Raw genomic sequence first — 27655 nt, forward strand, 5'->3', positions numbered from 1 at the left:
ATCGGGGGCAGAACGGCTGCTGGCAGCCGTGCTGTTCGCTCACGTGGCAATAAAGACAGGTCGGGAGGAAGCCCGGCCTTGGCTGAGCTTTCCAGGAGAGTCAGCCCTCCATTTTGGTAGGTGGCATCCCCACAACTGCTGCTGTCAGAAATGGCACGGTGTGTCAAGTTGCTCTTTAGAATTCATTCCCACCGAAGAGGAGAGTATGCACAGATAGTGGCTGAGCTTGGCTGTATAGGCAAAGCTACAAAGTGTGTGTGACCTTTACTACATCTTCTGTGTGCCTGTGTTTGACAAATGTCTTGGCACTTTGCATGGCGTTTGCCAAATGCATTACGGAATACTTTGTGATACTTCTAGAAGTTAAAGACTGAGGAAAAGAACCTAGTTGGTTTACAAGTCGCTTATAAATTGTGTAGTGGTATCTGCAGTAACATACGCCAGCATTCTAAAACTCGGAAAAATTATAAATGGTTCATTTGACCATTTTTTTAGTAAAAGAGGAATATAGTTAACATACAGATCTCCACTTTAAGGAGCAACAAAAGAGTCATGTTTGTGGAAAGAAAATAAAATTAACTTAGAAATATGAATGAAAATAAATGTGGGAATGTTAAGAAAAGCATCTTTCACTTCAGAATGTACAGATTGTGTACAGGCTTACAGCAGAGCTAGTAATGTGTTACTTGACCTATTTTTTTAAGCCAATGAAAGATTTAGGTTAACTTCATCATTCTGTGTTTTTAACCACTTTCTTCCAGAAACACAGCAGCAGTTTCTAAAGCTACTGCATGTCACAGTGTCTATACAAGAGTCTCTTGTTTTGAGAACATTTCATAATATAGCCTGATCATACTTGCATTAAAACAATAAGTTTTGTTCTTCATTTTCGTAGTAGGCTCATCAGCAAATTCTTATTATAAAAAAAACTTTAATTTTTTATTTCATGAAGAATCTTTCTCTCAAAAATTTTTCAATGCTAAGCAGCTGAATTAGCTGGGGAAAAAGAAATTTTTTCATTACTCCAGCAATTTAGCTGCTATTTCAATCAAGAGTGTCTGTAGTAGAGACCTCTTTCATTCTTAACCTTAGGGAGTGTGTTGCGTAGACGAGAGACCTACAAAATGAGGAATCTTGGGCAAGCAACAGAAAAATGTGCGCATGGAATATTTGTTCAAATTACTATTGTTAGTTAACCTAGTTGCCTGAGGACACAAGTTTTGATATGGTACTATCAACTGAGACTGTATTAAATAATACAATGTATGATTTAGGAGGTTATCTCCAACACTAATATTCATATCACACTGAGTTGTGCCACTTGCTCATATTTAAAGTATGAGAATTCAAACAATATACAAAATAAATACACTGTACATGTAAACGAAAAATTCCATCACACAGTGAATTCAGCCTCTCAAGAAATATGAAAGTACTGGTGTGTATTTGTTGGTTCTTCCTGTGCAGTCCTCAACCAAATTTGAACACACAGTGACTCTCCAAGCATGAAAGACGTGTATCTACCGATGTTACCCACCTATCTACGATCTGTGGGTGGTGTCTATACCTTCATTTTTTTTATAGATGTCCCAAAAGGGGGCATTTTTCAGTTTTTTTCTTTGAGGAGAATTCATCACTCTAAGATGCCTGTAAATGGAAGGCAAATTATGACAGGAAAATGTAAACTACCTTTGGATTGTTCTTGGAAGAGAAAAACACATTTATAGAGGTTGTATTAGAACTCATTTCCAGAATTGCAAGCACTTAATGGAGAGCTGTTGCTGCTGTACTTTGGTAATTTCAGTGAACCACTTCTTTTTATGTTTATAAAAATACATAATGGTACACACATACCCTCTTACAATTGCTAACAGGAAATCTCCAGACAGAAAGGTACATTTTTGCCCCAGTAGGAATTCTATCAAAATCAAATTATAATTGTGATTCTGACATTCTTGAAGTACAAAATTAACCTGTGACCATTTCAAAAATAGTGAAATAAATAGTTGATGTACGCCCAACTTATTTTTTTTTTTTGACAACTTGAATAATTACTATAATGCATTTTAAAAAGGGTGAACAAAGCTACTGTTCCAGTAACAAACTTTGTCTTGCTGAAGTAAAACACACAGGTCTGTGCCATGACGCATAACAAGACGCATATTCATTTAAAAAAAGAAAATGAAAATGCTATTACATGTTTCCCAAACATTTTAAAGCTAATGCTAGCCTATTTTTCAATCACATAAAGTGCTTTGAAGAGCTTGGGAGAACTACAGTTGCTGTTATTTTGATTTTTCTTTAAGGCTTTCTCAGCCCCTCAAAAAAACAACAGCTCTGAAACTACCTTTTTCAATTAAAATAATTAAGGCCTTGCTTTATGGCATCCAGTCATGATGTGAAAAGCTTAGGATGTGGTTGAGAAGCTTTACAGAAACTGATGTCTGGACTCAATCTTCCTCTAAAACAGTTTGTCAGCCTTACATAGACAAATAATGAAATTCTATCCCTGACTCAGCCTAGTTCAATTCATGTAGTATGTCAGATTACCCACTGTTTCGAAGGTGCCTTCACAGAGGATTAAATCACCTGTATTTCAGAACTTCTGTAGGTACACAAAATAAATGGAAACATTATGATTCTTATTTATTCAATAATTGACTTCAGAGCGGGGCTGCCTAGATAAACAATAATTACGTATCAATCAGCATGCATCCATAAATCTGAAGGAGTAAGGTGGAAAAGTCTGCCTTTCTTCAGAAGTACTATTTAGGATTAACTGAATTTAATGGGAACACTGGGTGCTATCAGGAAAAACTTGTCCAGGGCAAGGGTTTCTGCAGGGTGTAGCATAGCGCATACCCTCTTTTGTTCATGACAGCATCAAGTCTGCAACTGTTGGAGGTGGAATTGAATTACACAATAACATGTAAAGGGAAGAGTAATTTACCCTGTGTAACTGAGTACATACCACTTGTTACTTACATACCTCCTTTTACAATGATGAAGATGTTTGTATGCCTGTGTAACTTGTATCATTCCTTACTGCAATTTTTTGCCGCTTCTTTTCTTTTATTACACGGGTTACTTATATTTTTACCAGTACTTTGAAGCAGACCGTCTGAATTAGCACCTCAAGGTTTTGGTTTCATTTTTTTTTCTGCATTATTTAAAAGTAGACTTCAGACCATGACTATTTGATCTAAGTAATAAGCAAAGGACCAGATGCTGGAGTCTTTCCAATTACAAAAACGTTTAAAGACAGCTGTACCATATAAACGCTCATGTAGGAATCATATGCTTGCAGCATCTGCTGAGTTTTGGCCGTGCCTCTAAGATGCTGTATCTGTTCTGAGGCATGAGCTAGGGTGAGGCTTACTTTCCCATATGCTTTTCTGGGGGTGGAGGTCCTTAGATCATAGGCAGGAGCTACCACTGAGTCTTATATTTGGTGGCAAGAAATAAACACTACTTTCAGCCCTGTAGCACCTTTCATGGGAGAATCATAGGGGCATGTGCTAAGTTGATATGACTGCTTTGTATTTATTATTTTACAAGAATAAAATACGGGTGTTTTTATCCAGAAGAACACATCCTGTACTTGTGAATTTTCTGCAATTCCATCCCACTCTCACAAACAAACATGTAAAATATACTTCTGAGAACACTGGTCTGATGAGTCACGTTCCTGGTAGTGCGAAGGCACATCCAGAAAATAACCAGCTCGGAAACACTACTTCCAACCTGATGCAAGAAAGTACTAATAGTGCAGGTGTAACACTGTGAAAATACTGTTACTACTTGTGGGTTGATGGCGATGCTAACATATCGTTTGAGAAGGTTCACATGCATGTAGCTGAAACCATTCAGAACATACATTTTCCTTCCAGACTTCGTACTTTCCTCTTTTCTTTGACAAAGATGTTCCCTATCTCAGTGATAAGTGTTTGAATGAGGACTGAAGAACTGTGCCCTCTCTCACAATCTGCATTCAGAAGTTACTCTCAGTTACAGTGTTGTTTCACAGCCTTGTTTTCCTGGCTGTCTAACATGAAATCTGGATAACCCTTTCTTGCAGATCTCATGATGACACAAGCCATGTTGTTGAAACAGCATGTTCTAAAATAAAATGAACAGTACGTTCAAATTATACATGCAGCGATCTGGCAGCCAGTACCACACTGCAAATGAATAAAGTTCTGGAAAGGACCATAAGGAAGCAGCTAAAAAAAATGAAGCCGAAGTGTCCTGTGTTTGCCCTTCAAAATAATACAGGTATTGGGCAAATGTTTTACAATATATGATCACTTTAATTATATATTAAAATTGCAATAATACTCTTCAGTGCAAATGATCTTAAGTGCTCTGACTCAAGTGAATGAAACTGCTGTGTTAAGCTAAACTGTATCTCATGTATTTTTATTAAATATATTTACCACCCCACATATTAGCTTATGAACAAGACAACCTTTGACAGAAAACCAATAATATAAAATACAAGTTATTTTAATACACTTAAGCTATGGTTCTACCCATCCACTAACTTGGAACATTTGCTTGGGTTACATGAAGTCAGAGGTTTTATTTCTTTATTATTTTTCTCCCTTTGTAAGGAGAAATAATAAACCATAGCTTATTTTATTTAACAACAAAGGAAAAGTAGGCAAGTCCTGATTTATTTTACCTGATTTCAGTTACACCAGAGTGTAAAGTAAGTATCAAATTTGTAATATAGGACAGGGTACTTTACTTTAGCCAGCTTGGTCCCCATACCTCATAAGAGTGGATAAATTATTGATGAAAAACACAGCAACAATATTTAAATGACAAAATAGCATCTTTTCTATTCATCTGTAACATTTCTGTTTTCTAAGTAAGTTGCTGATTGTTTCCTTTCTTTTTTTCATTGTGAGATTTGGAGAGGTGAAGGAAAGAGGCTGGCCTCAGAAGATTACTGGAATTCAGAAGTACTAAACATTTTTATGATTTTGTTGTTTTATAATGAAAAGAAAAATTTATCATTTAGGAAAAACCCACACTAAACAATTTTCACAAAGACATAAAGACATAATGGAAAGAGAAAGAATATGTGCTACTACCTAACAGTAGTAGGATTTCCTAAATCACTCATGAAATCCCTCAGAAAAGTAACAACTAAGTAATTCTGAAAAAACATCTGGTTTCTTTGGCTAAGGATTTAAAAGGTGACTGTTTGGAAAACATGGGCCCAGAGGATTAAATATTCTCAAAAATATGACACTTACCTGTGTATCATCACAGATTTAGTCATGTATCATTACTGCTTCTGTTTACCTACAGATGTCTAATGGAATAATGCATTTATATTGGGAATCAAAAAAATCAAGGAACTCCAATCACTGGGCCATGTAAGCTTAGATAAGTTTCTTCTTGATTGTATTTATGTTACTAATTTATCAGAATAATATTAGCTGAGCTTTTATAACTGATCCAACTATATATCTTTGAATATTTTTATTAGCATACAAATATCTAGGTTTTATTAGGAGACATTAACTTCACTAAATGTAAGATATATAACAAACCCAGCTTTGATGCTGTTGATCATCGTACCAGTATTTTACACATGATGTAAAGCTGGCACGGGCACAGGAGTGATTCAGCTAACCATAAACCAGATAGCAATAGCTATGTTCAGATAAGTTACATCCCTCATAGAGCTGGGAAATTTCTCTTGCCAGCCTTTTTGTATATATTTTTGAGAAATTTATATATAAACTTTATATATTTAGAGAACTGCCTAGCCAAGGTTACTCATGCTTTGAAGCAGTAAGAACATGGGGATACTTCCATATATAAACAGCAGATACTATAACCTGTATCTACAGATATTATTCCAATTTTAAAATAATTGCATCTTTTTTCTTTGGTATATAATTAAAAAATCCATGAAGATTTATTCTGAGTTTTGATGACTTAGCACAGAGAATCTGTGGGTTACGTTCTTCATTTGAACAACATCCATTTTGCTGCATTACAATAGCCAAAACAACTTTTAAAAAAGTAAAATCTTGAGTGGAGAAAAAGAATTACATCTTGTGAATAGTTTGAAAGTTTCATTTCATGTTTATTTGCACTGAGAAGCAACATTAAATCCTCCAAAATTATTATAAATATTGCCCACTGTACAATTCATTTGGAAAGCCAAGACCTTAGTGTTGTTTTCTTAATAAAATACTCCAAGAAACCTGAACTTGGAAGTCCCTCTTAAGAGGGAGGATAATTTTGTACTCCTAGGGATTCCTGCTTCTTGCTTCCTCCCCCATCTGAGGAATCAGATGGTCAAGCAGCAGGAAAAAGAAATATTTCAAATGTTTTCATGTTGAATTTTGTCAAATCTGATGCTGTGCCTACTTTTGTTTTGTTTTGTTATTTTGTTTAAACAGAATACTCTCATTCCATACAAAACAGAAATGAATAAATGTTTTTCTGACAAACCCTATTTACAATTACTCAGTTCCTTAAAATCCCTTCTTTAATATAAATGATAGAGGAACTCTTGATACATCAGCTCTTTAACACTATTGCTAATTTTCTTAATGGAAGGGTAAGGACTCACAGGACTCCTTACAGGCTTATTCTGAAATATGTTATGTTCTATATTCCTAATAACTTTTAAATACATACCAGCAGAAATATACAAAAAATTCTCCTTGAAAAAGTGTACTTCAGGAAAAAAAAAGTCTGTGTGGTTACTGTAGAGCAGATTTAAACTCTTGAAAACATGATCGGTGTTTACAATTATTTAACAAATAATTAATAAGCAGATACATTTGCCAGGTCGACACAGTATAAATTAATTAAATCCATAAACATTTCTTCAGCTTTCCCAAGCCATTTTATGTACTAGTTATTTGTAATTTTCTACTCATGCTGTCTGATGTTGTTCATATGGCGGCTTAAAGAAAGCTAATAAATGAAGCAACAATTCAGATGAATTCTTGGCTTTTTGAAACAAATAGTTTCATGCATTTCCCTAGTTATTCCTTTGATTGTAAATAGTTTTTGTTCATTTCTTTTCTATATAGAAAAAGAAAAGGCAGAAACAATTTACTGTGTTATGATTCTCACTATTCTGTACAGAAATTCTCTTTCCCAGTATCAGAGATCTACTGCGATTCCAGTAATAAGCTGTACTAGGATTTATGAGTAAAACACACTGTAAATCATGACATGAAGACATGTAATTCTGTTTTCTATGACTCATCAGCTTTTTCACAGTTCCCACCTTCATATATATATATATATATATATATATATATAACTGTTGTTTCTGTTTTAGTTTTTTAAGTTCTGGATTTAAAGAGGAGGATATTCAACCTTTCTTCCTATAACACAGCTGTTCTCTTACAAGTTTTCATTCCTTCTTTTCCCTGTCTCTTCACTGAGAGTTGAAATAGCAGTGAACTGATATTCAACTGAATTTTCATCAGCATTCTCCAATCCTGCTAGAATGCTTCTAGTAGAAGAAAAATCTGTAAACCAGAAGATTGCAAGTAACCTGTTAAATGTTTTATCAAATCCTTAAAAATTGGTAAAAATCAGATTTGCAGAACGTTTCACTCAATTGTTGTGATTGTCTTCTAGTCTCTTCTGTGGTTAAATGAAAAATATTAACAATATTGCACAAATTCTGTTTGTTATAGTGAAAAAAGAGCTGTATTGAAACACAGCACAAAGCAAAACCTCCCTCTATGAATTACTGTCTTATTTTGTATCCCCATAATCCAGCATCACCAAAGTACATTAAAGGTTTGCCATTGGCTTCAGTGAGTATGGAATGAAATTCTCTATTTTGGGTGGGGTTTTTTACCATTTAAAATTTTCAGCAAGATAGAAATGAGCTCTAACCTTCCCCTGAAGACAGGCTCTCATTCTCCAGCTACTCTCATTTTGCTAGATCTTAATGTTCTTCTTGAATGCCTGAGAAACTTTATCTTCCTGTTTGGCACAGTTCTAAATTGGCTTAAATCATATTTATCCAACAGTTACCTGCATTATATTTTCAAGGGTAATTTGTGTCCTTCTAGAGCATTTATTTCTCGTGCTCTGTAGGGTTCCATTTTGGCCCTGTTCTTACTCAGCAATCCGAAGCTGCCTGTACACAAGGTTGTTCGTTGGCATGATGCTGGGTTTCATTTCTATGCTGACAAGACAGAGATCTATTTGTCAACCAAACCAGCAATTTCAAACTATGTTATTACCATATTGACAAGCTGGTGACTATAAAAGCTTCTACGAGCACCAATTTTCTTCAGTTAAAATCAGACAAAACTGAGCTGTTCATGGCTGGCTCATGCCGTCAACCCAAACCCACTTGAACTTCTAACCCATCTTTAAAATTCAACCCAGGTTCATTGGTTAAAAACCTCTAGGTGGTTTTTGATAGCAAGCTCTTCTTTCAGGATTGCAGTTAAAAGATTAAAGCTTCCTATCATTAGGTGAAATAAATGTGCTTTGCTTATTGCTCATTCATGCTTTTATATTCCCTGGATTAGATTATTTTAATGCCCTGCTTGCTGATCTGCTGATGAGACTGATTATCAAATTTCATCTTGTATAGCAAGTCCTGTTTCCAGGGCAATGTATTGTACAGACTAATGCATGTTTCATACCTGCTGTTCTCTCACGGTGGCTGCCAGTACACCACAAAATCTATTTAAGCTATTACTGGCTGGCCCTACCAAGTTTTTAATGAACTTTGACTTACCACTAAGAGATATTCATCAGGGGGCTGATTCTACCAGTTAAGTTAAATTAATGGAAGTTTTATCACTGACTTCAGAAAAAATGAGCTGCAAACCCACATAGCCTCTACTCATGTTCTTAAAGCTATGGGTGGACACTGGGTGATGGCCTTCTACTCATATCCTGTATATTTTTCAGAAAAAGTTGGTGTATCCCAACTGGCAGATTCAGAAGCATTTTCAGCTCCTGAATCCAGGTGTTTGTGCACTATGGCTATATCCCATATACTGAAGAGAAACCCAGGTATATGCCCTAGTTCTTTGCAAGCTCACATTTTCTTCTGAAGGAAACCCTCATGTGTGATCACCCTTCTGTCAGGTTGATCAGAGGACTAGGACTGACAGAGGCAATTTGGGACTGCTGTGTCGGGTGGAGGTCTAAGTGTGCCTCAAGGTGCATGAGATTTGCATTGTGTTCCGAGGAGTTATGGCTTGTGAAGGTGCTCTGTCTGTCAGCTGCCATGGATTAAGGAGCTGCTGAATTTTATTTTGGTCCGTGTAGTAATTTTAAGAATTTGGACTAAGCAGTCTTGACTATTAACTAATAAATAAATAACCCTGGAAAACAAACTTGATGATATTAAAGGTCTTTCCAACCTAAATGATTCCGTGATTCAGGCAACCTTATTCAAGCAAGTACCTTATTTCTTGGGTGGTGCTACTGAAGCCAGTGAAAATTCTTCATAACAAAACATGCCATAACCTGAGTCAGCAGCAGTCATATGGCAGAATTGCTAGCCCACCTTACTGGCATTCCTGATGGCATGTGTTTCTGCTGAAGAGTTGATTACTGATTCTTGTGGTCGCTCAGGTGTGTACACTTAGGTATGGTTTCACTGATCTGAGGAGGGATCTAGCTTCAGGACTAACATGTTTAATTATTTATGTCCAATAGGTTCTTATCAGTTAAAAAAAAAAAAAAAAAGAAAATGTACAAAACATCAGGAGTTTTGTCCCCAGAATTTGGCTTTTAAATTACCAGAAATTAAACCTACCAGAATAATGTTATTAAAACCTTTCCTGAAAGCACAGGAATTGGGAGGGGAGTAATGGGGAAAGGGAGGGTTTATGACTATCTAATCACTAACAATGAAGGTAATTTCAGAACAGACTGCAAAACGTACTTGTTTATAGAAAGTCCTAACAAGGGCAAGGGGTTGCTTCACAAAGGAGTTCCACTCTTTAAAACAAAAAGACCAGCTGTAGAACCCTTGAAGTTGTAGCTAAGAATATGGTTCTACAGGGATTGTACTGAAGATTGAAATATTTTGGCACTAGTGACTGCTGTAATGAGAATACATATAGAGATAAACTGTCAGTGCTGAAAAGTATTTAACTTAGATGACAGCCTACAAAAATTAATGTGAAAATGAGAATTGCTTAGAGGTAATATATTGAGGGTACAAGATTCATTTTTTAAGTGTTAACCTTTTAGGTGACTGTGATACTGTAATTAAAATGGCAACATTCTTTGTTTGAGGAATTTATTTTACATTTCTAATTGCTTTGTAGTTCCTAGGTCAGAAATTTTTCCAAGCAGTTTCTGACTGACAGAAGTCAAGGATTTTTCACAGCAATACAATAGAATGAGCGAGCTTCATTGTACTGAGCAAAAAGATTAAGCAGCAACTTGTTTTAATTGTTGTAAGTGATGAAATTAAACTGTTCTTGAATATTAATGTTTGTTATGGTCTATGTTGAATATGAACATGGAAATGTAATGAATTTCTTTCTAGTAACCCAATCCTTGAGAACTTGCCCCAAACTCTGAGCTGCTTTGATGTTCAAAGGCTTTAGCTGAGATCAGAGATGAGAAGAAGAATGGGGACCTCTCCATGATATTTTTACCTTTGAAGTGTCGGGTTAAAGGTGCTGTTACTATTTGCTTAAACAAGTGAGAGAATGAAGGATAAGATCGTGAATTATCATAACAGACAAATGACAAATGTTTTGCATGAAGTACATTTCCTTGTCAGGAGAGAAAACATTCTTCTAACAGATTTACAAAGAGATTGACAATTTGTAGAGAGTCAGTTATAGAGAAGAAAGAGATAAAGCGTTGTATTTTCGTTTTGATTGCTTAAATGGGAATAAAGAATTCATTTGGAATTTTTCCCTTTGTTTTCTGCTACATTTCATATTAGAGGTAGCAAACATGCACATTATCCAACTGTCAACAAATCCCCTAGACTCAAGCCTGGAACAGTACATCCCACATCTCCCCCATGAAAGTCTTTCATGAAAGCTCTTCTGTCATTCAAGATCATACTATTCCCTCCTCTGTTTATTTCTAAGTGTCACTCAGCTCCATTCCACCGGCTTGGAAAAACGTCAAGAACTTTTATCTTCAGAGTCAGTTGCCAGTTCTGTTTAGTGAACAAGCCAGCAGGGACCTCTGGTGCCATCAATGCAGTTCAGTTGGTGCCCCTCTCTTTAGGGATGGAGTGTATCATTATCCCGATGGCTGGACATAAAAAAAAAGCTGCATTTTTAGCATAGTTCTCAGGGAGCAGTTACTGGAAATCTCCTCCCTTGAGACAGTCTATTGGCAACAAGTTTTGCTGCTGTGACATGAGGTATTGCATCAAGGCCCAATCCTGTCACTAATAAAGTTAGTGGGAAATGTGCCATTCTTTTCAAGCAAAGTCAACAGGATTAGTGTAGCAAAAGAGCTAAAATATATACCTTGCATCTACAAATGCAAATGGAAAGTCATATTACAAGTGGGAATGACATTTTATGTCTGTTTTCAGAATCTGGCTTCATTTAAAAGCAGAATAAGCACCTTCCCCACATTTAAAATTGTCACTGAAGAAAAACTGGAGATTTTATTTTCATATTACAACATTTCCATTTTTTGTTGTGGGGCGTGTATTAAGCTTGCATCTAAAAAAAGATCAAGAACAAACTGTTTCAATGTTGGGTTTTTTTCCTCTCAAAAAATTCCACTTATTTTAGTTTCCTCTAAAACAAGGTGTAGACATTGTAGAGATTTTGGTTTTTAAGAAAACTATTTTTTGATAGAAAACAGTTTAAGCTTTTCCTTAACCAGCTCTAGCAGGTTCTTTTAAAAACCAACAGACACATTATACAGCTGTGCTACAAAAAAACATTACTTAATCTGCTCTCCTGAATGGAGAATTTCTGTTGATTTCAGCTGTCAGAACCACAGGCTCCTGACTGCACTAACAGGTAACAGAGCCACTTTCTTGCCAAGTGAATTTTTCCTACACAGAAATAACATGGTGCTGGGATATTATTTTTTTTAATATATATATAAGTGTTGGTTCATTTTTTTCATAGGATATTATCATACTTGGCAATACTGGCTTTAATTCCACTTAAAATGACAGAACTGAATTGTCATCATTTTTAATGGGTAAAATCCATGCAGTTCATCAGAGGTGCTGTAAAATCTAATCAGAAATTAGACTGTAAAATTAATAGGCCTATATTCTATATAATGCTCTCTTATAAATGTGGAACTAGCAGATTCGGAGTTTCACATACATTATAATTTAGCAGTGGTGGAATCTTCAGTTTGAACAAATAACCTGTGAAATAACTGGTACACCATGTTCAATAGTGTCATATACTCAAATACTTTTGAGTCATAGGGTACCAAATCCATTAATTCCACACCTGGGCTTTCCTTTCAATGTATTTCTACACTGCAGCTTTAAGCCACAAGATAGTTTCTGCCCCATCCCACCCTCCTTCCCCCCCATTTTATTTTGTGCAGCAAAGATTAAGGAAGGCTGTAAGACACTGGTTTTGACCACCCAGCCCTCATGTGCGAATATCCAGATGACAAGAGGGCCTGCTAACCCATCCCCGTTGTTCATAGAGGAATAAAGTAGAACCACAGGGATGATCAGGGGACTGGAGAACCTCCCATACAAAGTCAAGCTGAGAAACTGGGGCTGTTGAGCCTGGAGAAGAGAAGGCTGCTTGGAGATCTCATAGCAGCCTTCCAGTATCTGAAGGGGGCCTACAAGGATGCAGAGAAGGACTCGTCATCAGGGACTATAGCAGTAGGACAAGGGGTAATGGGTTCAAACTTAAAGAGGAGAGATTCAGGTCAGCCATAAGGAAGAAATTCTTTACTATGAGGGTGGTGAGGCGCTGGAACGGGTTGTCCAAAGAGGTGGTGAATACCCCATCCCTGGCAGTGTTCAAGGCCAGGTTAGATGGGGCTTGGAGCAACCTAGTTAGTGGAAGGTGTCCCTGCCCATGGCAGAGGGGCTGGAACTGGATGATCTTAAGCTCCTTTCCAACTCAAACCAGTCTATGATTCTATGAATAACAGGCATGAGGCAAGCTGAGGAAGGAGCTGGTGTACAGCCTTTCCTTAGCAGCATCACTGAGAAGGGGAACATAGCCAGCAATTCCCTGGCACTGCCTTATTCCGAGTTTCCTTGGGATTTCCCTCCCCATCACAGCAGAAAGGTGATGAGGAGTGTGCATTTGTTGGGTGTCCCCCTGTCCCGTCCCCCCCCCCAGCAGAAGCAGGCAATCTGGCTAAACATATGTAGCATTATGTAATGCTGTAGGAGCGGCTGCTGTTGGGGGTGAACGACAGAAAGGCAGCAATGAGCAGATAGCTAACCTTGCTTCCCTTGATTCACATCTAATGGCAATTTGCACCATTTTAACACCGAGTACCTCCCATGTAATGATTATATAGTGTTACTATAAAACCTCGTGGTTCATCTGCAGCAACATTTCTCATGCTGGAGTTCTCTGTGGAGACACACTTCTAAAAATTGGTATGAGGGGAAGATTAAATAGATTAAGAGCATAAAAACAGATTACAGAATAAATATGGTCTTGTAGATCAGTTCAGCTGGGAGGCAGAAGCTTACACTCACGATTCTCCTACTGACGTCTGTAATACTGGACAAATTGCTTTGTTGCTCTGCACTTCGGTTTCCTAGATTTGAAAGTAGGGTAATGCCTTTTTCAGCTCTTTTTCTGCCTTATCTAAGCATGCTGTAATGCAGTAGGAATACTTCCATTAGAGACATTAGCACTCTGTCTAGCCTATGGATCTTAGTTAAGTCTGCAGCTTGGAACAAATAATTGTCAACATATAAATGTGGTTCCTTTTGGTTTTGGTTTGTATTCTCTTTCCTGGTACATCCTGCTATTCATTTCATCTTTACCTCTATCCCCCCCCACCAAAAGACCATTTTTTTGCCAAGAATAAAAGAGCAAAATCAGTAGAGAAGTAATTTTTATATTTAAGCAACCTGATAGACAATATGGCAGTGAACAATTTTTTTTTATCTAGTTCCAAAAAAAAACCCTTAATAGTACTTCTTTATATTAATAAAGCCATTCACTGAAATAATCTTGACTTACACTATTAGTGCGATGCAAAACAAGGTGAACACCTTTGAAAAAGTACTTAGAGGAATAAATCTGTAACAAAGAATATACTTTCTTTCTATCATAATTGCACATTTAAGGGGCATCTACTTTATCAGTGACAATTCAGAGTGACAGTGCCTGGCTTAATCCTGTAATCTTGGAGATGATATTATAGAAATTGTAGCTGTACAATTTTCAAAGTGAGCAATTTTAAGAAGTTAATTGTGCAACATTGTTTATGAATTTAAACCACACAATATATTGTTCATAGACATTCATAGTGGACTCTTTGTATTGAATGATGGTTTAAGAAAAAAAAACCACAAAAAGTAACTGATTTTGGAGCTACAATAATTGATTTATGAGGTAAAATTAAAAGTGCCAAGTACGTATTAGTTGGCTACTCACCAGCTAAGCGGATGGGGGTAGTATGAAAAATATCTATATATAACTAACTGCAGTGTGTGGATATCAAGGAATCAGAGAAATTATTTAAAGTGAAGCAGGAGGTTTAACCAAGAAGTAAATGGTGAAGACTTAAGAAAGGCAATTGGCTACCAAGGGAAAATAGGCAAGAGTTAGATGTTCTTGCCTTTTAAAGCCTTCTCTGATGTAAAAGTAATGGAAGCTCTATTCTTTGAAATTTTGAAACAGCTGGATCGAACAATATCACATTAAAAGACAGCATCTGTCATTAATATCTTGCTTTTTAAGTAATGGTGGGATTTTAAATGAAATGCTAGCCAATATGAATAATGGGAGCTATCTGCCTCTAATGAAGAAAGGACCTGTGTGGTACCAAGGGATCTGACTTCTTGGTACTTACCAAGAAGTACTGGAAGTAGTTCACATTTTTAATTCATTTGAGGAATAATAAAAAAAAAAAAGGATGTCATTACACTTGGTGAATGTCACACAAGTTCATGGTCAGTTCCATTAAAGAGATCTACACCAAGCAGTTCTCAGTTTTACATAATGTCCGTGCCCTACAGTTTTGCTCTACCTTTTTTTACTAACAAATATTACCTGAACAACAAATTGAAGAAGTCACTTGTTTTATTTCACTGGATTTCTTTCTATGAACCTGTAGTTTAACACAAGTATATAGAATCGTATTAATGTACATGGCCTATTTGGAAGAAACAAACCAAGGCAATAAGCTAAACTTGCTTCTTCCACCATCCTCTGAACTTGCACTAAGCAAAGCAGAGTCTAAGTTCACCATTAGCTGAATTCCACAAGCATCCTGCTATCCCTTTATTCAACTAGCCTGCTTCAGGAGGAAAAAAAGCCCTAAAACTATTTCTGTAAAAATTATTCTAGTAAAGGACAGTTCCTCTTGTCAAAGGGCAGAAGGAGATGGGTTTAACAAACATGTTTGTATAATTTAATTAGAAAGTTAATCTAAGTGTCTCCATATTAATGGGTCTTGAATTAAGCTCTAAAATTAAGGAAGTTCCACATTTCTATGAAACAGCAATGAACAGTGGACTTTAATATAATTTGCTTTTAGGCTAAAGCAAAATAACAAGTACACTTTTCCTAGATTGTCAGTTGTCATTTATTTTGACATAGAAGGAGGATAGATGGATCATATATTTGATTTTAGATAAATAATTCCATCAAAACATTACAGAGCAAAAACATTGCATCAACATGGAGTTTTTAATCCATGAATAGCTGATGCCCCCAAATAAATAAAATTCACCCAGATCTTGTGAGTCTTATTTTCTGTTAAAGCACATGTATATAAATGTCTATGTTACACAATCTTTGTGTATAAACAATGTAACGTATATAGTTTATACAAAAGCAGTTTTATTTTCACTCAGATCCACATAACTGCCTATGAAGCTATATGGATCAGCTGAATTAACTTATTTCTACAACTCAGCTTTGTATTCATACTCCATATTGATTGTCGGCTTGGCTTCGCGAGCAAAGATTTGGGAAGAGCTTTGACCACTCTTACTACAAGCGCGATGACCAGGGGCATGTGGGATATGCAAATCTGGTTGGAAAAGGGTGCTTAGGCGATCAGGGTGAGTGTCCGACCAGGACTGTCATCTCCTGAGTAATCTCGAGCTACCCATACGCTGGTCCGCCCGCATGCAAGGCTGGATCTGCAGCTTCCCATGCACCTTGTCACCTACCCTTTTCGACCCTCGCCTGCCCATACAGACAAGGGAGAGTGAGCCCTTCCAGCCTGCACAGTGGATTCTTCAGGTGGGGCGCAGCTTGCGTGGAACTGGCCCCACCCTTTACACCTGAGGTTTAACTGCCATGGCCTAGCAAGCTAGGATGGTGACAGCAAAGTCCACAGGTCGTAGGCGTTGTAAGAGTGTCCTTCTCTTAGATGGAAGACCATACAAGGCTAGACAAGCTCCATCTGCCCAGATTTGAAAATAGGAGTTTTCCTTCACTAACAAAGATTCAGGATGGGCTTTAACCCACACATTCTGAGCAGTACTGTAATTTCCTGGGTCAATCTCGAGCAACTGCTATCGTGAGCCCACCGAGGCGCTGGCGGTGCTGGGGTACCGCTATGTCTAGGTGGGATTCTGACTTAGAGGCGTTCAGTCATAAGCCCGCAGATGGTAGCCTCACGCCAGTGGCTTCTCAGCCAAGTGCACGCACCAGGGGTCTGAGCCTGCGGTTCCTCTCGTACTGAGCAGGATTGCTATTGCAACAACTCATCAGCAGTAGGGTGAAACTAACCTGTCTCACGGCGGTCTAATCCCAGCTCACGTTCCCTACTAGTGGGTGAACAATCCAACGCTTGGTGAATTCTGCTTCACAATGATAGGAAGAGCTGACATCGAAGGATCAAAAAGTGACGTCGCTATGAACGCTTGGCTGCCACAAGCCAGTTATCCCTGTGGTAACTTTTCTGACACCTCCTGCTTAAAACCCAAAAAGCCAGAAGCATCGTGAGGCCCCGCTTTCACGGTCTATATTCGTACTGAAAATCAAGATCAAGTGAGCTTTTGCCCTTCTGCTTCATGGGAGGTTTCCATCCTCCCTGAGCTCTCCTTAGGACACCTGCGTTACGCTTTGACAGGTGTACCGCCCCAGTCAAACTCCCCACCCGCCGCTGTCCCTGCATACTTTGTCAACTTTATATCTCATATTTTCATTGCATTTCAGTCATGAGACTGCAACAGGTCTGAGTGACTACATTTGAGTGTGTGTTTACACACACAGTCAGGTAGAACGGAATGACATTTTGAACTCTCAGACAAAAGCAGACCATGTATACAGCATATCAATGATTTTTATAACATTTAATATAAAAATGCAATGGAAGTTCATACTGATCTGACACTATTGTCTTTTTCTGGTGCAATTTTTCAGGTTTGTCACCACTAATTAGAAATTTCTGTATATGCTAACAGTTCTGTTCGCCTGCTCCACAGACTAAGGTACGATTATATTCTTCCCAAAGAAAGAATGACAATTACACGCTATAAGATAACTAACAGAAAAGAGAAGTTCATATTTAGCAATCTAGCAAAATGCTAATAGAAGACCATATTGCAAATAAATAGCTGCAGTTGTCATAGAAAAAAAAAACAAAACAACAAAACCAAACAACAAACCAAACCAAACCCCCAAAACACACAAAAAAAAAACCCCAACAGTCTGCTAGATTTCATTTGTTATTGAATAAATGAGTACAGTCATAATGAATAAATAGAGTACAGTCTACTACAGATGACCTGCTGACCTTCTAGGATTACAGACTAGAGCATGGGCTATTCAGCCCAAAGGTTAGGGCCCATGTCCAAAACTGGGAAAGGAGCCGAATGTTCATGGCCAAAATCAGGAACCAGAAAGTCAAAGTAAGGGTCAGCAGCCAGAGATAGGAATAAGTATCAGCCCAGGAATCACAAGCTGAAATCAGAAACCCACAAGAAGAAATTACAATTGCAGGGCACAATGCAGAGGTGGATCTCAGAATGTACAGTACGACATGCAAAAGGTTGAACTGGGGTACCACCTCAGAGAGCTGCTTCTGAGTCACTGCCTGACATGCTCTGGCTACCCTCTTAAAATCAGGTCCAAGAACCTGATTTATTACTACAGAAGAAGGTCTTATCCTGAATTAGCAATGCAGAGGATAATTTGAAGATAAGGCAGTTGGTGTATCTATGTGAACAGTACATACAGTATGTATTTGCTTTCCTCATGCTGCAAATGGGACAGCCATCTGCCAGCCCAGTGCTGGTCTGCATTGGCTAACAGGCATGGTTACCAGCAGAGAGAATTCCCCTCATTTCTCACAAACGCAACAGCCACCTATAGTAGACATATTTTCCAGAGGGTGACTGCATATAAAATTCTCCATTTCTACACCACAACTGCAATTAGTCTCACAATAGATGCTGGGTTAAATGTTCTTTATGCTTATGATTTTGAAAAGACGTACTGACCTGAGAGTGAGGGCGAAAGCTTAAAAACATCTTGGCACAAGAAAGATTAGTATTCACATACGTTACACATATCTACAAGAATATCCAAATGAGTAGTAAACCCAAGTGTCAGTAGAAAACTATCTTGTTGCATCAAGATAATTGCAGCCGCAGAAAAAAAATTCCATTAAAAGTATGGCAAATAAGCCAGACTTCTACCCTTCCAAACTGTCTGGGTGTTGAGAGAGATTGAAACGTTTCTCGCTATCATACCTGTTAGGCAGATTAATAGAAGACTACCATTTCTGCTGCTGACGCTGCCAGCTCCAGACCCATTACATCCACACGCCACTTTAAAATTCAATACTAGCATGCAACTTCCAAATCTGTTAAAAGCAGGAATGAATTAAAATATCGCTATGAGAAGAAGAGTAGAATGGCCCATGAACTTTTCCCTGTTCACACATAGGTCTTCTCAAGCAAGTTTTGGAGCCACTGCTTTGGAAGTGCTGCACATCCCTTGACTGGAGTGTTCTCCACTACTACAGCAGCGCAGCTCCTTATAACAGCTCTCATTAAACTTTTCTGAATGGCTAAATCTAGCTTAGGTACGTAAGATATCCTAGACATATAAGAATTTAAATATGCAAATATTGTGCAGTGGGTCAGACCACCAGCATCTTTCTTAGAAAAAAATCATGTTGAGGATTTTTCTATGACCTCACCCTAGTTTTCTACAAGAAAGAAAAATACTGTCTGACTTCCTTCATAGCATATTCTACATCTTATTGACAAATCACTTATGACACTAATTTATTAGCATAAAAATATTACTACACTCAAGACAGCCTGCTTTGATTTACTACATCAGGGTTTTTCATATGCCAAGGTCCTATCATCTCTGCTTGATCATTAAAAGACCCTTGGGTTATTTTCTTCTTTTATTTTTTTGCACAACAGAAGAGTTTTGCCCTGTTGCCTTGGCTAAAATCCTGAATATTGGAATGGCTTTGCAGCTCAAAGGCAGATTCACTAAGCTGATCTTCAGGAATTACAGGGTGGGGTATTTTTTTAGAACAGTCTTCTTCGCATTAGCTCTTAGCCATTAAAGTCAATGGCAAAGTAGGGAAAAAGGGGGCTATACAAATACATAAAAGTAAAAATTAATGACAATTAGAGGCAAGATGCTTAAATTGCAGTATTGTTTTTATCTTCCTTATGTGAAAACTACATTTATTGCACGCAAAGGGAAGGAATGGAACTAAATTCATGCATCTCTCTTTTCATTTAGGTAGTGTTTCAGGGGTTGATATCTGCTTAATTTTGTGGAAACATCAATGCTGCATTAGAAGCTGGACCCTTTGACTGTACCCAGAGTCACTTGCTGAATTCCACAGAAGACAGAGACATGAAGAAACATAGGAATTGAAGTCTTTTTGCCACATTGTTTTATTACAAGGAAGATACTGGCTTATTTTGTAAGGTGCTGTTCCAGGGTTTTTTTTCTGTCTCTCACTTTGTTTCCCTAGGGCAACCATGCACAACCAGTGCACAACCATGGCTACTGGTACCAGTCAAAGTAAGCAAGTCCTGCATCACTAATACTCCAGAGTACTAGAGACCATTCAGAAAACTGAGACTACAATGAAAACTTACACTTTATCATTTGCATAAATTGATTTGGTATTTTGAAAAAGAAAGCAAAGTTTCATTGACCTAAAGGTTGTGGCTCAGAAGAAAACCATAAGAAATCTTTTGGCTTATATTCAATTCAAGGATCTTTATCTGGTAAAATTAGCAAATGCATCTTAACATGTAACTGAAGATAGCCAGTTATTTTATCTTGTCTCTACTTCTTCAGCCAATAATAATTGAAACCACATAAGCCAAAACAATTTCACTGTTATTTAAAAATGAGCTATCTAAATGGGAGAGGAATAAAAAATTCAGTCACATTTCTAAATCTTTCATGAATGATTCTCAGAGGTTTTTATATACATGTTTCAGCAAAAGCTATTTTAATTGTAGCAATAATTTGAACACCTGTTTAGTGTGCACTTACCAGTCTCTCAGCCAGACCAGATCATGCTATATGCATTTCCGAACTCTTTTTATGTCTGTAAAGTAAACAATTCATCTGCTACGAGGAGGCAAGTTTGCTTATTAACATAGGAAATAAAAGCATGCTGGTGTTATATATTCAGCATGAAATATAGCACAAAATTTTTAAATACGAATAATATATCAAAATAGTATATAGGTCAAAGTCCAATTTATATAAATAAGCAAAAGCTAACTGGTGATCATTTAAGTTGCATTAATGGAACATGCGCTACTCATGCAGGCACACACCTTAAAAGCTGTGAGAAGCGTACTTGCGCCGTTTGATCTTCACACCACCCACCAGCATGGCTGATAATGTACTGAAATACCCTAATGTTTTTTGTTCCCTCTTCCTCTCCAACAGCTAGGAAAGCACAGTATATACTCAGCTGCTTCTAACTCTCATTTGGAAACAAAATCTTTAATAGGAACTTTGTACACGTATATATCAAAAAGTCAGCACATCTCATTGTCACATACGCCACACATTAGAAAGCTTACTCTGTCCTAGTATTGCTGAGATACTTGGCAAGACAGATGGCCAGTCTCCCTGTCTCCCTGATGGCGTCTGCACTGCTGCAGACTTGTCATGTAATTCATTGAGTTGAACTTAGCACATAAATTTTCAGTTATGACTAAAAAATTGGAAAATTCTCCACAGATGAAAACCGCATGTCCATACTGTTAGTCAAGCAGGGAGCACTTTGGGGAGCAAGAGCGGGAACAGAGGATCAATCCGAGTGTGAGTGTGACGTACAGAAAAGAAGAATAAGCTAAAAGAGACACTGTCAAGAAATAGAATCTGTGTTAACTCTTGAAAATCTTTCTATGTCCATTCATTTTCCAGTCAAGGTATTTAAATATTTAAATCACTCCCACTTTAGGTGACAGTTTATTGAGATGTTTTTGAGAACTGAGGTCCCAAAAGCTTCTACCATAGTCTGAACTCTGAATTTAAAACCGGTATTTCCATGATAAACCACAGAGCTCTATCCTTTTTTGTTGCAAACCAGAGTGCAGATGCAGGCAACAGACGAAATCATGCAGAACCTTCCACTTAAAACAGAAGCAATACAAACCCGTGTTTTCATATGAAATCTTGTGTCAGACAGAAAGACCAAAGGAACAAGGTGCTTTCATAATACAGATTTAAACCTTTCACCGATATTATGCCATAATTAATAGGTTATCAACGAATTTGATGATTTTACTGAGATTTTTCTTAGAAAACCAGACTTTCAAGCATTTTACAGAAGGTAGGGCATGCTATAGGGCTGAAGTACAAAACCCTGAGGTTATTGCCAGTGAAAGATTTAACCTGGATGATAGAAAGAAAAAACATTACTGCTTGACCAACTCTTCTGAAGTTTGTCAAAGCCCTCACACAGCAAATGTATGTATAGGTATAAAAATAACTCCATTTTGATTTGCCCTTTCCTTCTAATTTTGTGACATGTGCCACTACTCAAAGATGTGCTGGTTTCAGTATTACCAACGTATAAAGTAATGAGCTATCCAGATATATCTCCCACTTTTAATATTTACCTTGTATGCAATTTTGTTTTATTTGAAATAGGATTTTTAAAATTAAATCATACAACTAAAAGTCTTAGTGCACAAACAGTTCTACTAACAGGTCTACTAAGTATGACACAAAATAATGTCAACTTGTTTTACAGAGCATTGTAAGTATCTGTGCATCTCATTGATATAACCCAGTATGCATTAGGAAGAAAGAAGGAGTGGTGGAGAGTTTGCTAGCAGAATAAATCTGTGAAACTTTAGCTGCAGACAAGCCCTCTTACTCTACTTCTCCAGTGTGAACAAGGCTGAATGCAAAAGACATGCAGGAAAAAATAGAATCTGAAGTGGAGAGCAAAACAAACAAATCAGAAACACATAAAAACCCAGCCCAGGGACAGCTGGAGCAAGCCTATTTCAGACTATTCTTGTTTTTTTCTTCCAGTATTCTTGCCAAAGGAAGTTCCTCTGTACTTTCATGTGACATCTGGATTTGAATGAGAAGAGGGAAGCTGGATGGAAGGAGGGCTTTTCTGATAGCCTTACCTGAAAGGGTTCAAAAATGGGGGCTGGAGGTTGTGTGAACTGAGAAGAAAACAATCCACAGGCACAGATTCTTGGTTTAAGAATATTAGTTTCAAGATAAAAATTCTTGCAAATAATACCTGCATGTGCACACCCTTTTCCTGACACTGTTTTTTTTTTTTTTTCAGAAGGGGGCAGATAGCAGAGTACTCTTCTAAGGGCCTCAGCCCATCAAATAAGCTCTGATTTTTACTCACCTGGTAGGTCTCTCTCAATGCTAGGATCCCAGTAGGTCTGAGGCCAACTAGTATCAGCACAGTCCTTGTGCAGGATCTGGTTCTTTGTTCAAGTAGGCATCAGGTGGGATGATTCTCAAGCTCTCAGCTGAAAAAGAAAATAAGTAATTTTAAACAATTCAGATACACCCAGATGAAAAGGGAAAAGGAAAGGGAAAAGAACTGACCTGCAAGTGATTTTCCAGTTCATTGTATTTCTAACTGAAGCCAAGTGACAGAGAAGACTGTCATGAGAACAGGGGGAGGGGAAGGCAAGAAAGAGAGGTTACAGATACTCACTTATCTACTTCAGCAGAGCCAACAATCAGAATAGCTGCTACCTTGCAAACCTGGTCCAAGTTCCTCTTTTGCTTCATTTGGACTACGTGCCTGAACTTCAGCCTACTACCCTAGCACATGCAACCTTACTAACCTTAAGGCTGTAGGAACTATTCTCCTTCCTCCAATTATACCTTCCCCTACAAATATATTGATATGTGGTCAATGCCAATAGAGAGGAATTAAAGAAACCCACTCCACACAGTAGGTAATAGCTTTACAGGAGCATCTTTTTGGGTAAGGCAAGGCAAGCCAAGGCTCAGACCTGTAGTTACTGCCCAGCAGAGCTGTATCATCTGAAGGACTTCTATCAGTACAGTAAGCAATGTACGTGCTTTACACCTGTTAATTTCATCGTCTTCTCCTCACCATTTATATGTTTTCAGCATCTTACAGTGCTGGGGAGAGAAGTGGCACGAGTCAATGTTTCTTAGGTAACAAAGATTTGAAGCACAAGTGTAATGCGTCTGGCAGAGATGCCACAGCCCCAGGTAGAACTTCAGCAGAAGGAGCAACAGAAATTGTTACTCACAGGTGCTGCTATGTCAGGGACTTGCATCAGTGCAGAACAAATTAAATAATTACGTATATGCACTGCCAGTGTCAGTGCTTAACTACTAATCTCAGTGACTTGATCTGTTCACTTCAGTGACACGGAGACAGCAAATAGTAACAGAAAAAACTCCAGATAGTCCTGAGTTTCCAAAGTCCAGGACACAAATGGAACATTACAAGGTGCACTTCCTGTTATTTCTCTTTCCTCATGTCCTCCCAGGAGGGGCTCAGCCATTATAACACATTATTTTGGATCTTTGGACCTTGGCTGGGGCTTTTTTTCTTCCCTTTTTTTTTCTTCTGAGCACTAAGTAGGTCATGTGGCTATCTGAACCTGTATACACCATGGTCTGGTGTGTTCGCTGTAGGGTCTCTGTTAGCTTCTCAAGTACACTCAGAAGTGGCATGTAAGACTTGGGGTAATAACCAAAGTGTAGGACTAACCCATCAGAGGAAGGATTCTGTTTGGTGGACTCAGGGAGGTTTGCAGGAAAGAAAAAAATCATCATCTATAAACACACAAATCTTTTGGTTCAGTACTCATATTTTTGGCTACTAGAGTCTTTTCTTGCATCCTGTTTTTGGTTGTGGCTCTCAATGTTTAGATTTACGGAACCCAAGGAAAAAGAAGCTGTAACACAAAAGGACCTTTGATGTCTGAGAAAGTTTTCTGCATACCCATGTTTCTTTCAGTGAAATGAGATGCCAGCAGTCTGCCCAGACCTGTGGCATGCTGTGGGCACTGAGCGTTGATGACTTGGTTTACCACCCATGGTTTACCATCCTTTCCTTGAGAAAGGATATGGCAACAGATAGGAAACTTTTCTCTGTCTGTAATACAGCTACAGCATTGCCCAAAATATAAATTCCTCCAAGGGTGTTTGTACCAGCCTTTGCTCTCAGCCATTGGTCAGGGTCTGTGCTTGGGTACAGCAGCCTTTGACATGACCACAGCTAATCAAAAAAGATGCACAGGTGGGGTTTGCAGACCTTCTGAACAAGAAAGTTGGGGTTAGCTTGATAAAAAGGCTTTGAAGGAGAAAAAAAAAGGAAGATTTGAAAGGATATCCAGGTGTATTAAGTTCTCTTCACCTTCACAGTGCGGAACCCCATTATTGTCACACAAAGGAAACACACAGAATCACAGAATCCCAAGGGTTGGAAGGGACCTCAAAAGATCATCTAGTCCAACCCCCCTGCAAGAGCAGGGTAACCTACAGTACATCACACAGGAACTTGTCCAGGCGGGCCTTGAATATCTCCAGTGTAGGAGACTCCACAACCCCCCTGGGCAACCTGTTCCAGTGCTCTGTCACTCTTACAGTAAAGAAGTTCTTCCTGATGTTAACGTGGAACTTCCTATGTTCCAGTTTACACCCATTGCCCCTTGTCCTATCACTGGATATCACTGAAAAAAGCCTAGCTCCATCATCCTGACACCTACCCTTCACATATTTGTAAACATTGATGAGGTCACCCCTCAGTCTCCTCTTTTGCAGACTAAAGAGACCCAGCTCCCTCAGCCTCTCCTCATAAGGGAGATGTTCCACTCCCTTAATCATCTTTGTGGCTCTGCGCTGGACTCCTTCAAGCAATTCCCTGTCCTTCTTGAACAGAGGGGCCCAGAACTGGACGCAATATTCCAGATGCGGCCTCACCAAGGCTGAGTAGAGGGGGAGGAGAACCTCTCTTGACCTACTAACCACTCCCTTTCTAATGCACCCTAAGATGCCATTTGCCTTCTTGGCCACAAGAGCACATTGCTGGCTCATGGTCATCCTCCTATCCACCAGGACCCCCAGGTCCCTTTCCCCTTCACTACTTTCCAGCAGGTCAACCCCCAACCTGTACTGGTACATGGGGTTGTTCTTCCCCAGATGCAAGACTCTACACTTGCCCTTGTTAAATTTCATCAAGTTTCTCCCCGCCCAACTCTCCAGCCTGTCCAGGTCTCGCTGAATGGCAGCACAGTCCTCTGGTGTGTCAGCCACTCCTCCCAGTTTTGTGTCATCAGCAAACTTGCTGAGGGTGCACTCAGTTCCCTCATCCAGGTCATTGATGAAAATATTAAACAGCACCGGTCCCAGCACCGACCCCTGAGGAACTCCACTAGTCACAGACCTCCAGCTAGATTCTGCGCCATTGACCACAACTCTCTGCCTTCTTCCTTTCAACCAGTTCTCGATCCACCTCACTACTTGATCATCAAGCCCACACTTCCTTAGCTTATCTATGGACTAGTTTTGTTCATCTTATTTTTTTTTTCTTAAAAAAAGAATAGTTCAGTTTCATCTTTTTTTATATCTAGAATTAGTTCTTTTACATAATATTTCCTCATTTAAATAAATCTCAGGAGGAAGGAGAATGCAAACAGGCACTATTTCCTGCATGATTTTACTAGTCGGTTCCTTCAGTGGGGTTTGGTTAGGTTGCTCTATTTTTCAGCACGTTATTTCTGAATAGTTCAGTGACTCCTTCCAAAATGTTCCTTCTTTAATGAAAGGACACATCTGACACACCAGAACAGAGAATGGGAAGTTTTTCTTGTTTGTACTGGTAATCTTAAGCCAACTATTGCTTATCCCAACTGCGTCAGATAGCACAGCAGACAGAGCTGGCAAGCCTTCCGACACTGAACTCTGAACTTCGGCCAGACCTTGCCCCGGTCAGCTCTGTGACAGGAAAGCAGGCAGACTTTGAACCTGGGGCTCTGGGGCGGCTGCAGGGTTATGAGCAGAGAAACAGCTGCACTTTGCAACACGAACTTTGTACTTAGACACAAGCACATTTAATCTCTATAACAGAGACTTTGTTTCATTACTAGTTAACATCTCCTCCTTGAGTAAAGGTCTTTGTTAATGAAGCTTTAAAGCACGGTGTGAGGATTTTTTTCCACCTTCCTCTACCAAAAAATTAAAACCTACCACCTGATTTGATGGGATTATATTAACTATTTAAAAGCTTAAAAAAAGCCCAAAAAACCCAAAGTTAGACTTTATGCACCTTCTGAATGCTGTGGATATTTGTCGTGTACTCTTTTCTGAGCAACTCAGTTGTAATAACCAGAGCTAATTTCAGAAATCAGGCAGTATTCTGAAGCCTGTCTTTGCAGAATTCACTTCTTGAGATGGTACCCACAGTAACTCAGCCTGCGGCAAAATTTAACCTTATTCAACAAATCAAATAAATAAAATAGTAGGAAAGTGTCAGCCCACTCACAATAAAAAGCTGTACTTTACAAAACTGTCATGGGATGTTTTGAAGTTGTACAGCTTTTTGCTACTGCTTTTACTTTGGAGAAGTGTCAATGCTTGGCATCTGCATATTTCACTGTAAAATATGTACATAGCACAGCAGATTCAGAGAGGTGTTCAAGCCCTGGATATATTTGTGCACTATCTGTTTGTTAGACCTCACGAACATAAGACTTTGATCAGGAACAGAAGTGTGCCTAAACAAGGACCAAATGTAAACCTCAAGAGAAATTTTTATTCTCCTCAGGAGAAGAGCCACATAAAATGCTCAAATCATTTCTGTACCAGAAGCTAAAGCTGAAGATGCACATATGCATTTATTGTAACACAACCTAGTAACAGAAAGGTACTGGAAGATCCTGTTAATGTCCCATTGTGTCCTAGTTGTCATAATAGTATGGAGTGGCAAAGAAGATTAAGAAAGTACACGTTTCCTGAGCAATTCTTTTATGCAATGAGGATAAAACAAATACTTGGAAGTATATTTTCTAGCAAGTACTTGTCACAGTCTG

At 38.4% G+C, this 27655-nt stretch overlaps 1 protein-coding gene across 5 annotated transcripts in view; it reads right to left on the reverse strand.

Moving 5' to 3' along the window:
• Positions 1-27655, reverse strand: part of NRIP1 (nuclear receptor interacting protein 1) — a 277346-nt gene that overhangs the window by 80163 nt on the left and 169528 nt on the right. For 4 of the 5 annotated variants that reach the window (XM_065676729.1, XM_065676734.1, XM_065676727.1 and 1 more), the window contains exon 5: positions 22978-23104. The gene's annotated coding sequence lies outside the window, so the exon portion shown is untranslated. Of the gene's footprint in view, positions 1-22977; positions 23105-23295; positions 23519-27655 lie in introns of those variants that run through there. The other variant, XM_065676732.1, reaches the window with a different exon arrangement.

Source organism: Lathamus discolor, chromosome 4 (genome assembly GCF_037157495.1).
Source record: "Lathamus discolor isolate bLatDis1 chromosome 4, bLatDis1.hap1, whole genome shotgun sequence".
Classification (NCBI taxonomy): Eukaryota; Metazoa; Chordata; class Aves; order Psittaciformes; family Psittacidae; genus Lathamus; species Lathamus discolor.